Raw genomic sequence first — 14,384 nt, 5'->3', positions numbered from 1 at the left:
CTGGTAGCCATCGGCTATATAAAAATTTGCAATACAACCTTGGGGATAATCCATATCTATCTGATAGCCACCCGTTTCATTTAATCAGAATGATTTTCGAAGTTAGAGGGGATCTTTTGCCTCTAAATTATAAATTTTATAAGAATAGAGATCTTGACTGTTTAATGTGTGCCAGTGGAGAGGTTGAGGATCTGTTCCACTTTCTAGCGGTTTGCCCTGCACTGAGCAACAAGCGCGAACAATGGTTCGGATCGCGGCTTACTTGAACGGAAAGGATTGGGAGGCGTTGGCCAAATATTGCCTTGCTGCTTTGTCTCGCCGTGCTTTATTAACATAGTTTATGTTTACTAAAATTTACTTATTTATTAAAATATATAATATATAGTATAAAATAAATAAATAAAAATTACAATCATATTTAAATATATATATCACACTATTAATTTCTGATTCACTAAAAATTACTTCACTATATCTGAACAGACCATGTGGACGTCTTTAAAGCTAAATATTCTAATTAAATTTTAATTACTTAAATAAAGTTTCTTTTTGTTTTATTATTATATGATTTATTAATTTGTACATATGTTTTCTATAATTTATACATATTTCTTAAAAGAAGTAATTATAAGTTATGTATTTTTTAAATTGAATAGACTTATTTCATTTCATTTCATAGTAAACATGGTAAGGGTAGAGACCGAATGTGGAAAGCAGTGCTTAAGGCCGGGATGTCCCAAAATCTCCAATTCTCATCCCAGGACGATGGGAACAAACAAATCGAAATTTACAATTACATAAAATACAATGATATACACTCAGTGACAAAAAAAAAACCGGAGACTTATATTTATAATAAAAAAAGCCGCACACTTGTATTTATTCGTTTAATTCCAATTTTTTATCTATGTATTAATTATAACGCATGTAATAATTTACTGAATAAGTTAATTTTAATGCAATCAGATCAGAAATTCATAAGTTACAGAAAAATTAAGTAAACACCGGAAAATCTTTATAGTGATAAATTGAAATTTAAGTAACAATTATTACCTTGTTGATTTCTAATACCGCGTATTACCTCCTCTGGCCCTTCGGATGGCTTCCAGTCTCCTACGCATCGAGTAAATAAGCGACTGAATTTCATCTTGTGAAACAGCATCCCATAACTCACCAACAGCAGTTTGTAGCTGATAACATTTGTTGGGGGTGACGGAAGTTGCCTGAGGTGTCTCTTTAACATGTCCCATAAGTTTTCAATGGGATTCATGTCTGGAGAACGTGCTGGCTAATTCATTTGTAGTAATTGAAACATCCTCCAAGTAATGGGTAACAATTCGAGCAACATGCGGTCGAGCATTATCCTGCATTAACACGAAGTTACCCCCAATAAATGGAGCAAATGGGACCACAACAGCTTCCTGAAGAATCTCTTCAATGTACCGTCGAGCAGTCAAAGATCCATTCTGTATAGTAATTAGTTCGGTACGGGCTTGGGTGTTGATTCCACCCCATACCATAATTGGCTGACTTTGAAAAGGTTGGGATTCTCGCATGGTACATGAAGCATAGCGTTCACCAGGTCTTCTCCATACACGGTCCCGGTCATCTGATTGCCAGAAAGCAAACCGGCACTCATCTGTGAAGAGAACAGCCCCCCCATTGCTCACGTGTCCAATGGAGATACTGATTTACAAAAAGTCTCCTTTCTACTCGATGCCTCTCCAGTAGAAGAGGACCTGATGCGAGACGTCTAGAGACTAAGTTATTCTTTTGAAGCCTTCTAATGACTGTCCGAGAGCTAACCCTGACATTACGGACCGTTTGTAGTTCGCTACGTATCTCGGGAGCGGTCACATGACGATTTCGCAGACTGTAAGAGTAATAAAACGATCGTCTCTAGGCTGTCGTACATCGCTGTCGACCGCTACCTTCTCTTCGATCGAGACTTCCGGTGGTCCTAAGTCGTTGAAGGCCATCGTGGATGGTAGAACGCGGCTCACCTATGACTTGAGCGATGTACCGTACGCTACGCCCTTCGTTGGCCAAAGCATCTGCCCGGGCAAGGTCTTCACGACTTAAAACCATCCTTTTAGGGAAAAAGTCAATTTAATTAAATTTTTGCAAAAATTTATATTTAATCAAAGAATATAATTTGAAAAAATAAACAACTTATTGAAAAATAAATAAAATATATTACATTATTACAGACGTATTATCAGCTGGTGAAGTTTTCCACTCATGTCCTGTTTCATAATCTAAAGTCTTACGAGCGTTACAGCATTTTCAACTTCATCTCTGAAATAAAAAATGTATAACATGCTATTATGAAGTTCATACTTTATTTATTAAAATGGTGTAAGTAATACGTAATTCACTCAGAGAGTACTTTCTTAGTATAAAAGAAGGAACAATAAGTCTCCTGTGGCTGTGGTGCCGTGGGGCCCTACTCCTAATCTAGTATAATGGAACATTTAGAAACTCAACTGAAACTGAACATGAAGCAGTGACTAAATCGGACGATTTTAATCATTTATTTTCTAAAGCGAGAGAAGCCAACCTTTAACTAATCGATCGGACAATCGAAGATGACTGATTGGTACTATTTTCAAAATTGTAAAAAAATTACCATTATATATTACATAATGTTGGCTACAAATTAAATTAAGACAAAAAAGAGGTAAAATCCCACAGGTATAACTAGAGAATATATATGGTTTTATCTAAAGAAAATGTAGAGTGAGAAGAGCTAAATATAGCAGTAAAGGAAGAGGAACACTGAAGAGGCACAGTTGGTGAGGAAGGATTGCGCGCACCCAGCTGTACTTAGGCTTACCACTTGAGGCAGCCTGCGCGCGCTGCCTAACCAGGATTACTGGGGAAGGTCGGATCTGCTACCTCACTAGAGCGCAATGCAAGGGTAAACAGCCAGGTAGGGATAAATAGATTATCTGACCTTATCCTAGCTAGTGGTTGCCACCTTTGAAATGCCTTCCTGAGGCAGTTGAGCTTAAGGGAAAATCCAAAAGGAAAACAGATAGTGAGAAATTTTCTTCGTAAGTACATTTAAAATGGAAAAGGGGAAACTAGAGTAGAGTGACTGGAAAAAGTAGTAAAACCTTCAGGCCAAACAAACACCACCACACGGATTTCGTGCATTACATACGCAGCCTCTATTTAACAGCAGGCAAGTGTTCCACTTCTCTGGATTTCTGGCTCTTATTTTTTTGGGAAAAAAATCTGCTTCCGCTATCCTTACTTGCACACTCATAAATCCTTCTTAGGAAAAGAACACGGCATTATTCTTCAACCGCATTGATTCTTTACTCTTGTTTGATAGGACACCCTCTAGGGGTTAAGATCATATAATAAATTTGATTATTTGGGTGCTCTGTTCTCAAAGTCGGACCTCTTTATTAGGGCAGCAAGGCAGGCAATTTCAAAGGCTCGTATGGCGGCGGGCTCGGTTTTGAACATTTGTTTGAAATCTAGGCTCTCCTCCTGGTCGTCTAAGAAGAGACTCAATGAAGCTCTAATCTCTAGCGTGATGCTCTATGGCGTTCAAATATGGGGTCTCCGATATAATTAATGAATTAGAAAAAGAATCGCTATATTTGTACAAGCGGCATTTTCAACTTACAAAAACTATCCCGAATTACTATATGATTCGTTCGGAAACGAGACAACTACATATAAGTTACAGAATCTTGAAGTTAAGCCCTAAATTGGTTGTTGAATATTTTGGAAGTGAGTGATCAAAGATTACCCAGAATATGTTACCGGAATTTGTTGAGTATTTCGTTATTTAATTCGGACTCGCGATATAACTGGGCAGCACAGTTAAAAGATCTCCTGCAACCAATTAACCGATATGGTATAGTATATATTGAAGATGCCTTTAATTTAAAAGAGAAAATTCCAGAAATTTTAAAGTTGTACCGAAAGTATTTAACTAATTTGGATAACACAAGTATTCAACAGTCTAGATATAACAGCCACTATGTAAATGTTTTTAACCCCTCAATTGAAACACAATCGTACCTAACATACAAAATGCCGTTTAACTACAGTAAATTATTATTCCAACAAAAGACAAGTGGAAAATACTCAATAAAGTTAACCCATGATCGATTGATAAGCAAAATAGATCCTCAGTTGGATTGTGGGTTATGTGGGTTACAAAAGAAAGAGGACCTGGTACATATTCTTGTTGAATGCCCATTCTACAAACCTATTAGAGAGTATTACCATTCTGATAATGTAGGGGAGCATATTGAAAAATTGTTGAACCCAGACACTGTCAATTCAGCTCATGTTTTGTATAAATATGTGACATCCATTTTGAAATTAAGACATTTTCTTTCAATATAAGTATGAATGGTTTTATAAAAACTTATTTGTAACTTTGGTCTGCATAAGATAATTCATTTATTAATTCTGTATTTGTAATTATTCATCTTTGGTTTCTTTATAATTCTATGCTATTGAACTGTAACACCATCACCACCGTGCTCCTAAAATGGAAAAGGGGAAACTAGAGTAGAGTGACTGGAAAAAGTAGTAAAACCTTCAGGCCAAACAAACACCACCACACGGATTTCGTGCATTACATACGCAGCCTCTATTTAACAGCAGGCAAGTGTTCCACTTCTCTGGATTTCTGGCTCTTATTTTTTTGGGAAAACAATCTGCTTCCGCTATCCTTACTTGCACACTCATAAATCCTTCTTAGGAAAAGAACACGGCATTATTCTTCAACCACATTGATTCTTTACTCTTGTTTGATAGGACACCCTCTAGGGGTTAAGATCATATAATAAATTTGATTATTTGGGTGCTCTGTTCTCAAAGTCGGACCTCTTTATTGGGGCAGCAAGGCAGGCAATTTCAAAGGCTCGTATGGCTCGGTTTTGAACATTTGTTTGAAATCTAGGCTCTCCTCCTGGTCGTCTAAGAAGAGACTAACAAATAATAAATTGAATTGAAGATCATATAATAACATAAGATCGAGTTGACCCTTTTTCCCGGATTTCCGGAAAATAATTACCTATTTTTCTATTTATTTTTTTTTTTTTTGTAGAAATATTTTTATGTTAAGTGAACGAACATCTGTCAATTGTAACTATTTTTCCTTATTTTTGGAAAGGTGACCAACCAATTGGTTCTATTTAAGCAGGTGTTACTGTAAATATAAACAGTAAGAAAATTTACAATTATGAACAAACGTTTGGCAGAAAAATTAAAAGTTAAAATCCTATTTTATAAGTAATTACATTATACAGTAAAATAAGGTCTAAAGTTAAGAGAGGTAGAAATGACGTCAAAAAGGGACAAGTTTATGTCAGTTGGAGACCACTTGTCGAACCTCTGGGCAAACTAACAAGAAGGTTTACACCCAAGAAAGTCAAAGTAAGGTTCAGTTCACTCGTCACCAGGCCCACAGTCATCAAGTTGCGGTATTCTGTAAGTAAAATTCTATTATAACATCCTCTGATCTTGAAATCTGTCTGAGTTTCGATATTATTATAAATTTTTGTTTTTATTTTAATTTATTACTGTCATATTTGTTGTATAGTTAGTTATATTCTAACCTTTGAATAGTTAATTGGAGGCTCTTAATTGTGTAAATAGAAAAACACCTATCGGGCCGTTTTATACTAAATATTACTCGAATTCTTCTATTATCTCAATTGTTCATTTGAGGTACAGATGGAAACTTATGTTATCAATTTAGATGTACTGATTTCGTATTCGTGTAAAATTTTGTTTAAGTTGCTGCTTTCTTAATAAATGACTTAATGTTACAAGCTTAACGTAGCATTAACATTTCATACCCTTTACGCTCTCTGTTGCACAAACTTGCCGGTGCTTACTAAATAGATAAAAAAAACTGGACATCGCAGCGACAAAGTCAGTGGGCCTTAAAATTCCACCATAACATATGGGCTCGCCAAAAGCCTAAAATAACCGATTTAATTTTAAAAGAAAAATAGAAATCTTAACAAGATATTTAGTAGCGGCTAATAGAAGAACCTAGGCCCTGTAAAAAGGGCAGGTTTTTCTGCTTGGTAGCACTACCGGGAAACATCATAATAAGCCTATTTTTTTTCCATAATTAAAGTTGCTGCTCTGCATTTTATACCAGTAAAAAGAAAAAATGGACTACCTATTGCTAATGATGCAATCGCTAGGTTGTGATAAGAGATTTTTGGCATGCTGAGAACAAAGATCATGTCGTGAAAGACCATTGGTGGGTTGATCCCTGGGCCTCATAAATAGAGGAGATATCACATAGTGATGGAATCGATAAGCCTCAATGGCTCCAGTGGCCTCTGTGGGAACAGTGTCGCAATATAGAAACAATTTCCTGAACAAAATGGCTTAGAAAATGTAGTCTAGCGTGTTATGGTTTATCGTCAAGAATGAATTTCTAAGTTGGTTTAAAAAGCAAAAAGAGATTAGTTTTATGGATCCAACCTGGGAGTCAAACGCCCAGCATTGATTCCTATGTCCAAAACCCTGCGCATTGCATATTCATCAATGTTAGGAATAACAAAAATCTTGAACATTGACAAAAATAAAAAAATAAAGAGGATGAAATCCCCGACTCTACTTAGAGAAGGCAGTTCGTTGGGATGGGAAAGAAAGAACAGCGTATATTTAATAGCATTATTTTTGGGTTCTAAGCGTTGGCATGTTGGACAAAGAATTCTACTTAAATCTTCAATTTGAATACAACTCGTAGTTCGGGTATTAACTGTTTGACGCTTTTTTTTAAAAAAAAAAATAATAATTAAATTAGGCCATAACTAAAAGCATCTTAGCGTGCATAACAACAGCGTTCTCTTTGACAGCAAAAACAATTTAAAGTATTTAAAAGTATATTCTTTAGAAGAGAATACATTAAACATCAATTTGAATTTTAAATACTTTATCTTTTGTATAGAGAGTTAACGTAATAAACAAATATAATTCAGAAATAAAAAGACTGGCATACTAAATGAACATTAAAATATTAAAATAAATATCTTTTTATCTGAGTGCAGCCCTTATGTCCTGGATATATGAAAATAAACAACTACATTTTAACAAAATAATAAAGTGAGGCAGGATTTTCTTGTAGTTTCAAAACCTTAACTTGTACTATTTCAAATAGGATTCCAAATTTTTTATTGTTTCCCCTAAATAAAACACGACCTTGAAATACATGATATTCATTAATTCTGAACAAATGACATATCTCACAATTTCATATAGTAGACATATTAATTGGCGCATTAATGTCGAATGAAAGAGTTGTATAAAAAGATAGTATTCGTCACTCTTTTCCGTAGAATTTGGTTGAAATTTCAAAATTTGTGAAACGTAAGGTTTTTCCTCCCTTTTTCTAATAGATTTTTTTGAGTTTTTAAGGTTTAAATTAGTATAATTATGGTCACCAGTAATTATAAACTTTTGTTTATCTGGAAATATTCAATTAACCTTTCTGTAGGGACATGTGACTTAAATATGCTTAAAGTATCTGAGAGATATACAGGGTGATCCATATAAAACGCGCCAATCGCTAATAACTTTTTAGGAAAGCGGAATTTCGAAAAAACCTTCGAAGTAAACTATAATATGTTTTTTTTTATTTAGTTTTCAAATTTTCCACCCCCCGATGCTGTATCTTCATTTTTGGCGGAGTTACGGCCAAAAACCCGATTGAGGTTTTATAAGGACCACTGGTTTTGACAAATGACGTTAACCCCGTTTCAATATCACTAATATTAGTTGAGATATTTAAGATCAAAGTTACATTTTTATCTATTCGTGAACGGTTTTTGATATAAATTTTCCACCAGAAATACACGTTTTGGGAGGGGTCGGTCCTCTGATTGCAAAAAATGTTATTGGTGACGCAAAGTAAAAAATAATAATAATTGAAGATTTTAAAACATGTAGTATAGTGTAATGGTTGTGAGAGAATTAGGATAAATTATCATCAAATAAAAACAATCACATCATTTTAATGTACCCTGTATGCAAGAGTTCTTGACCTATGATTACGGTAAGAATATCTTGCCAGGGCGTTGGTTTAGTGATCAAGAGTGTGGCTTTGTAAGTGGGAGGTCCCCATTTCGAATTTAAAAAAGTGTTATGATGTATTAAGTATTGTGAATGACTGCAACCCCGCGATTTGAACTGGGGATCTCCCACTTACAAAACCACGCTCATGACCACTAGACCAACACCCTCTCCTCCCTGGCAAGATATTCTTACCGTAATCATAGGTCAACAAGTCTTGCATACGGGGTATATTATAATGATGTGATGGTTACTTTCATTTGATGATAAAACAAATTTATCCTGATTCTCTCTTAACCATTAAATTCTTTAAAATCTTCAATTATTATTATTTTTGTTCTTTGCGTCCAAAATAACATTTTTAGCAGTCAGAAGACCTCCCAAAACGTGAATTTCTGGTGGAAAATTAATATTGAAAACCGATCACGAATAGATAAAATTGTAACTTTGATCTTAAATATCTCGACTAATATTAGGGATATCGAAACGGGATTAACGTCACTTTTCACAGTTTTTTATGTAGTTTTCATAATCATTGCCAAAACCAGTAGTCCTTATGAAACCCCAATCGGGTTTTTGGCCGTAACTCCGCCAAAAATGAAGATACAGCATCGGGGATATAAAATCTGAAAACTAAATAAAACAAAACATATAGTTTACTTCGAGGGTATTTTTGAAATTCCGCTTTCCTAAAAAGTTATTAGCTAAGATTGGTGCGTTTTAAATGGATCACCCTGTATAGTGTTATTTAAAGAAATTGTTTTCAGAAAAAAAAAAATCAGATTTTTTGCTACAAATATTTGAAATATTTTGATTTATCTTTTCACTCAACATGATAACCTTTGCACTAGGAAGGATCTGGGCGCCACTTACTTTAAATATCAAAGCTAATTAAAAGGAGAAAATAATCTAATCTACATATTTTTAAAAAATATATATAAATTTTTTCAACAGAAATAAATTACTTTTTAAACTTTGCACAAAAAAGAAAAAGAGTTAGAGCAGCAATATCTTACTCAACCATGTTTTTACTCAGTAAAAGTATTAGAAGAAATAATCTTTACTTGGCCACTTATGCCGGAAAGGCAAAAAGGTAGACTGAAACAGAGTTAATTAATTTCCTGTTTTCCAAAAATGTTTACGCATCTCTTTTACAAGAGAAAATACAAGCTAATACTTCCCTTCTACTTTAGGGCTTGCCGAGTAACTTTAATTATTTAAAATGTAATTAAAAAATATCTGCAAATTATAACTCACAATATTTTATACAAAACATTGTTTAATAAGAAAGTGTTTAAAAGGAATCTTTTACTTTTAATTTTCCATTTCCCTGTTAAAAATTCTCCTTCCCACTGCAAAGTTTATAATAACACGAAAACATATTTATCGAACAATGAGGATCAGGAAGTGGCAGGCGGCGAACTCAATGTTTTGAACATAGTCTAGACTCAGCGAATCCAAGAAAAAATTACCTATCCTCGATTCTAAAATTGTGTGGAGATATTAAATAACGAGATAGAAAATCTATGCATGCGCCAAATCTTAACGACCGAGAGCTGTGCAGCGTAAAGCATTCTCTTTCGATTGCAGCGTCTCACGTGTTTGTAGAGAAATCTGTCTGACCGGAACCATCGTTTGTGTAAGAGGTGTTAGTTTCGTTTTGCCGAAAAACATGATACTACACATATAGTAGAGCAACGAATTGTCTTGAAATTTCACATCAAAACTTGATAAAACCGCTACTGAAATTTATCTATTATTAAAAGAAGTTTATGGCGATGAATTTTAATCACATGCGCGAGTTTTTAAGTGGTTCAAGCGTTCCCAAGTTGGCCGAGAAGGCGTCGGAGATGATGATGGCTAGGGGTCGCCCTTCCACGTCCAAAACGGATGAAAATACTGATTATAATTGATCAACATTACTACCGGGAGGTGCTTGCTCAACTACGTGAAAGAGTAAGGAAAAAAACGACCCGCTTTGTGGAAGAACAAGTCATGGGTTCTCCATCAAGACAACGCGCCGGCCCAGACACTGCATTATCTGTCAAGTACAACATCCCAGTTTTAGGTCTTACGCCTTATTCGCCTGACCTGGCCCCATGTGCCTTTTATCTGTTTCCCAAAATCAAATCTGCATTAAAAGGAACACGATTTCAGTCCGTTGAAGCTGGGAAAGAAAAAGCGGCACGCGTCATGCAGGAGCTCACAGAAAAAGACTTCCAGCGCTGTTTCGAACAATTGAGCGTGGAGCGTTGTAGGGATAGAGAAAGGGTGTATATTGAAGGTGATTATAACTAAATATGTATAAATTTAAAATAAAATGTTTTATAGCAATAGTCTCGTTATTTAATAGCCACACCTCGTAGATGTTAAGGATCAGACTGTAAAGAATTGACAAAAGTGATTAATTATAATAAAATGAAAGTTAAGACTCTCAAAAGAGTACAAGAAATTAATGAGCCTTTCTGGCTAAATGAGAAACCTCCCTTGGTTAGATTTAGGGTCATGCGATACTTTCAGTTCGCCTTGATAACCTGCAAAATTTGATGTTACTTGTTTCACAATTTTTTTTTTGTAACTAAGGATAACTTCAGGAGAAGAGATTGTGGTCTTCTGAGGTGATCCATCTCTTTAATGATTTTTTCCACGTTAATTTATACGACGAGCAGTACGTTTAGTACCAGATAAAGCACCAATTATTTCAATACTAAGGTCACATCCTTCATACGTCTTCCTTGAGAAGTAGCATTAGCAAACTCTCGGCTGATAAACATTGTACGATATGTTTTACTTAATGTAAAACTTAGTGTAATAAAGAATCGAGGGAATGTGTAATCGTGTAAAAGTGTTGGAAGTTGTGTAACAGATATAATGTGGAATGAAGACTCAGCAGACTTTTTTAAAATTCACTTTTCGTGAGACTTTTTAGCCTCAAAATCTAGTTTCTTACAAGGAGCCGTAAGAAAATATAAAAAAATGGACACGAAATTGAAGAATATTTATAATTAATTGTTAATTAAATTGATGAAAATTAGTTTGATGTAAAATATTGGTTAAAGAAAAGCTATTACTTTAGATTAGACAATGATAAAGTTGAGCAGTTGAAAGACGGCGTGGTTCTGGCAGTTGATGGCCCTTAAATTAAATGAAAGAAGTCAACGTCTAGAAAAAAAATTTTTTTTTTGTTCACTTTTACGCTGTTTTTAGACTAATTCAGCAAAGAAAGACAAAAAGATAAGCTGGATACTTTTTGTTGTGACAAATTGGGAGAAAAATAAAAGAGGAAAAAGAGAGAAGGCGAGCGAGTTTGCGAGAGATAGAGCAAATAAAGATGAGAGATACGACCTCCATTGTCCCTTACCTTATCCCAGCAACCTATTTATCCTTCGGTATTCCTCCTTTTAGAGAATCCCACCACTATTCTATAAAATGGAGAAAAGTGAATCTTTTTTCATTTCATTCATCTTAAAATACTGCCGCAGTCTATACAGCCTCAAGCAGTTCCATATTCTTTCTTCTTCTGCCTCTAATGGAAACGATTTTATATTCAAATCCTCTCCTTATTTCTATCTCTCTCTCTACCCTTAAGTTTTGGAACGAATAAATGAAGCCATTAAAGTGTTGAAATAAAAAAAAAGTATATATTACACGTTTCAACCTTGAATTAACTGAAGAGTTTGAGGTTAAGAAAAACTTTCCAAACCCTGCCGATCAACAGGGTAAAGCTAACTTACAAAATCAAGTTATCGTACTTTGTATCATTCAACTTTATCAAACTCTTTGTTTTGACCAAGATAAAATCGAATAAAATTATGCAAATCAATGCGCTGTTTATTTTGCTGCCGAATAATAAATCTAAAACAATAAGTGGAAAGCACTGGCCAAATAATAAATAAAACATTTTATCTAACAAGTAAACAATTTATTTATTTAAGGAATTCGTAGAAGTTTTATTTATTTGGATCTGGAAACAGAGAGGAAGGTTTTCTCAATAATTCAATATTGATAAAAGAATAAATTGGGGACAATCGATTGGAGAAATATACTTCTACATTTCTATGCAAATCATTGAGATAAGACTCGGGACTTGAATATAACTGTTTGCTCTAAATTCTATAGCCGAGAGCAGAATCTAAGATGTGAATAAGCGACGAATCAAAAATATTTTGGAGATATTGGTCTATCAAATACTGTACTAAACTTTCATTTTTTGATGTCAACAAATGAAACTAAGTGCGACCCTCAGAATTTTCCTACCTGTTCCTCATCGACACCTTTTAGGACCTAAGTATCCATCTAACGGAAATCACAGATTGGGAAAGCAGCTTTAACTCAAGGATTCCATTATCCACTATTGGTCTAAAGAAAATATTTACAGCTAACAGCGAGTTAGACTGACCTATGAGGTTGATGCTGGGTCGCATTTGTTACAAATTTGGCAGGAAGAGGTGGTTAGAGCTTTGCAACGTGACATTTCAGAGCAATCCTTTCTTACTCCTAGCTAAGGGGAAGTATTGCAACCATTTCAAATTTTGGAACCGTGAACCTATTTTGATGAATGAGTGAGTGAATGATGATTTCGATTCGAAATTGTACATAGATACACCTTTTAAGGTTTCGACGATGTACATTCTTCAGGATTCCCATTCCCATGTTTGTAAAGCCTATTATTAATTATAACTCTGTAAATGATGACCCGATTTTGATAAAATTTGGCACGATATGATAAGGAGGATACTAATTCCCTTCTTCATATAATTCCGTTCAATCCTGCTCTGCAGTTGCAGTTTAATTTCTTTTAGGAAACATTGCTGTAATCGCAATTTAATTTCTCTTTTCTTTCTTTAGAAGGGATTATTGTAATCGCAATTTAATTTAACTTACACCTTACACCTCATAGGGTCTAATGCAATCGCATTTAAATTTTTCTTACCCTTACTAACGAAGAAAGCGCCAGTCTTAATAATTCTTTGACACATCGTACCAATGGGAAATGACTTCTTATTTATTATAACCTGAAGGGAAATTTAATTCATTCTTAGATTTGAAATCTTTATGTCCTTTAAAATAAAAAAAGGAACAATATTTTTTCCAACCAAGTACCCTATTCAGCCACTTAACAAATTATTTAAATTTATAATTGTGGGAAGGTAGACAACTGAGAGTAGACCAAAGCTTCAGGACGGTTGTGTTCATTAAATAAACAGGACTCTAGAAACTTGTTGCTATCTAAAACTAGTTCATTAACCCGGATGGACAACCTCTACCGGGAATTGTGGAACAGAGTACAGGATGTGTTGCTTCACTTGCAGAAGTTTACATGGATGTATTTCAGCAATATACTAGGAGGTAAAATTGTTCAATACAGAGGTCAGTTAAGAATATAACCAAATGTTTTAATAAAAAATTTTTAGAATAGATCCTTATTTCCTTCCACATCTCTTTTCTAGATGTATGAATTTCTACTTTGCAAAGATCTTCTAGTAAATTTCTTCTGAAATGATCTTCTTTCTTTGAACGACTTTGTTTTACTGCAATCAGTAGAGACAAAAACGTCATCAATTCAACACTGATTCAATAATTTTATCAGTCATCTGATTTGTGGCATAAAACGATAGGAAATGCTAAATGGAGTCTCTTACTGTCATTGTGAAGGAAACACGAGTTATCTTTCCACAACTCTGGTCTCTTTTAAAAATTTTTTTTTTCGATCAACCGTCGTAAAAAGTCTCCAAAAATTTTTCTAAGCTTTCTAATCCTTTAGCCTGTCATTTCATACAATTTCAATTATTTGAAATCTAAATTGCATGATAAGTTATTTTTAATGTTGATTAAAATCTATGATCTTTGTATTATTTGCGAAACTTTATTAAAGAGTTTGATTTTCTTTCTTAAGATTAGTATTATCCAGAACATAACTAAATCATGTTCCATTGTAGCCCTGAATTTCTGCGTTAAGATGACCAATGGTGGCCATCTGAGAACGGATTAAAAAACAAAACTGATTAATAAACGGTTGTATTATTCCAGTTAATCTTAATAGTAACCAGTGGTCTGTAGATTTGGCATAATGTAATATTTTGTACAAGTTTTTCAGATGACAAATTAATGTCTATTAGCGATTTCAATGTGAAGAGGGACAGTCTCCAGGTCCTCCTTGTGGCTTGAGTGTCTCCTTCATTAGAGTTGTTCTTTTAGGTGATAAAATTGTAAGCAGTTATGGGAAAAGTTACTGGAGACATTTTATATTTATGTGCTGGTTATTTTGAACGGTTTGTATCTGCCAGATTTTTCCACAAGATCACCGTTTTGTAGAT

The 14,384-nt window shown here is 34.3% G+C and overlaps 1 protein-coding gene and 1 long non-coding RNA gene across 8 annotated transcripts in view; one reads left to right on the top strand and one right to left on the bottom strand.

Annotated features, from left to right (window-relative positions):
* Fife (regulating synaptic membrane exocytosis protein fife) overlaps window positions 1-14,384 on the top strand; it is a 261,312-nt gene that overhangs the window by 108,354 nt on the left and 138,574 nt on the right. Inside the window, exon 1 of one of the 6 annotated variants that reach the window (XM_074141630.1) lies at window positions 5,251-5,463. The exons of the other annotated variants lie outside the window; for them this stretch is intronic. The gene's annotated coding sequence lies outside the window, so the exon portion shown is untranslated. Of the gene's footprint in view, window positions 1-5,250; window positions 5,464-14,384 lie in introns of those variants that run through there. 6 annotated transcript variants of the gene reach the window in all.
* LOC141461071 (uncharacterized) overlaps window positions 2,151-14,384 on the bottom strand; it is a 36,578-nt gene continuing 24,344 nt past the window's right edge. For both annotated transcript variants that reach the window (XR_012462587.1, XR_012462584.1), the window contains one exon: window positions 2,151-2,298. This is a non-coding gene — a long non-coding RNA (uncharacterized lncRNA). The remainder of the gene's footprint in view (window positions 2,299-14,384) is intronic.

The sequence above is a fragment of the Rhodnius prolixus genome, unplaced genomic scaffold (genome assembly GCF_049639745.1).
Source record: "Rhodnius prolixus isolate KJV_2025 unplaced genomic scaffold, Rpr scaffold_1, whole genome shotgun sequence".
NCBI lineage: Eukaryota > Metazoa > Arthropoda > Insecta > Hemiptera > Reduviidae > Rhodnius > Rhodnius prolixus.
This window is presented reverse-complemented; position numbering and strand designations above follow the sequence as displayed.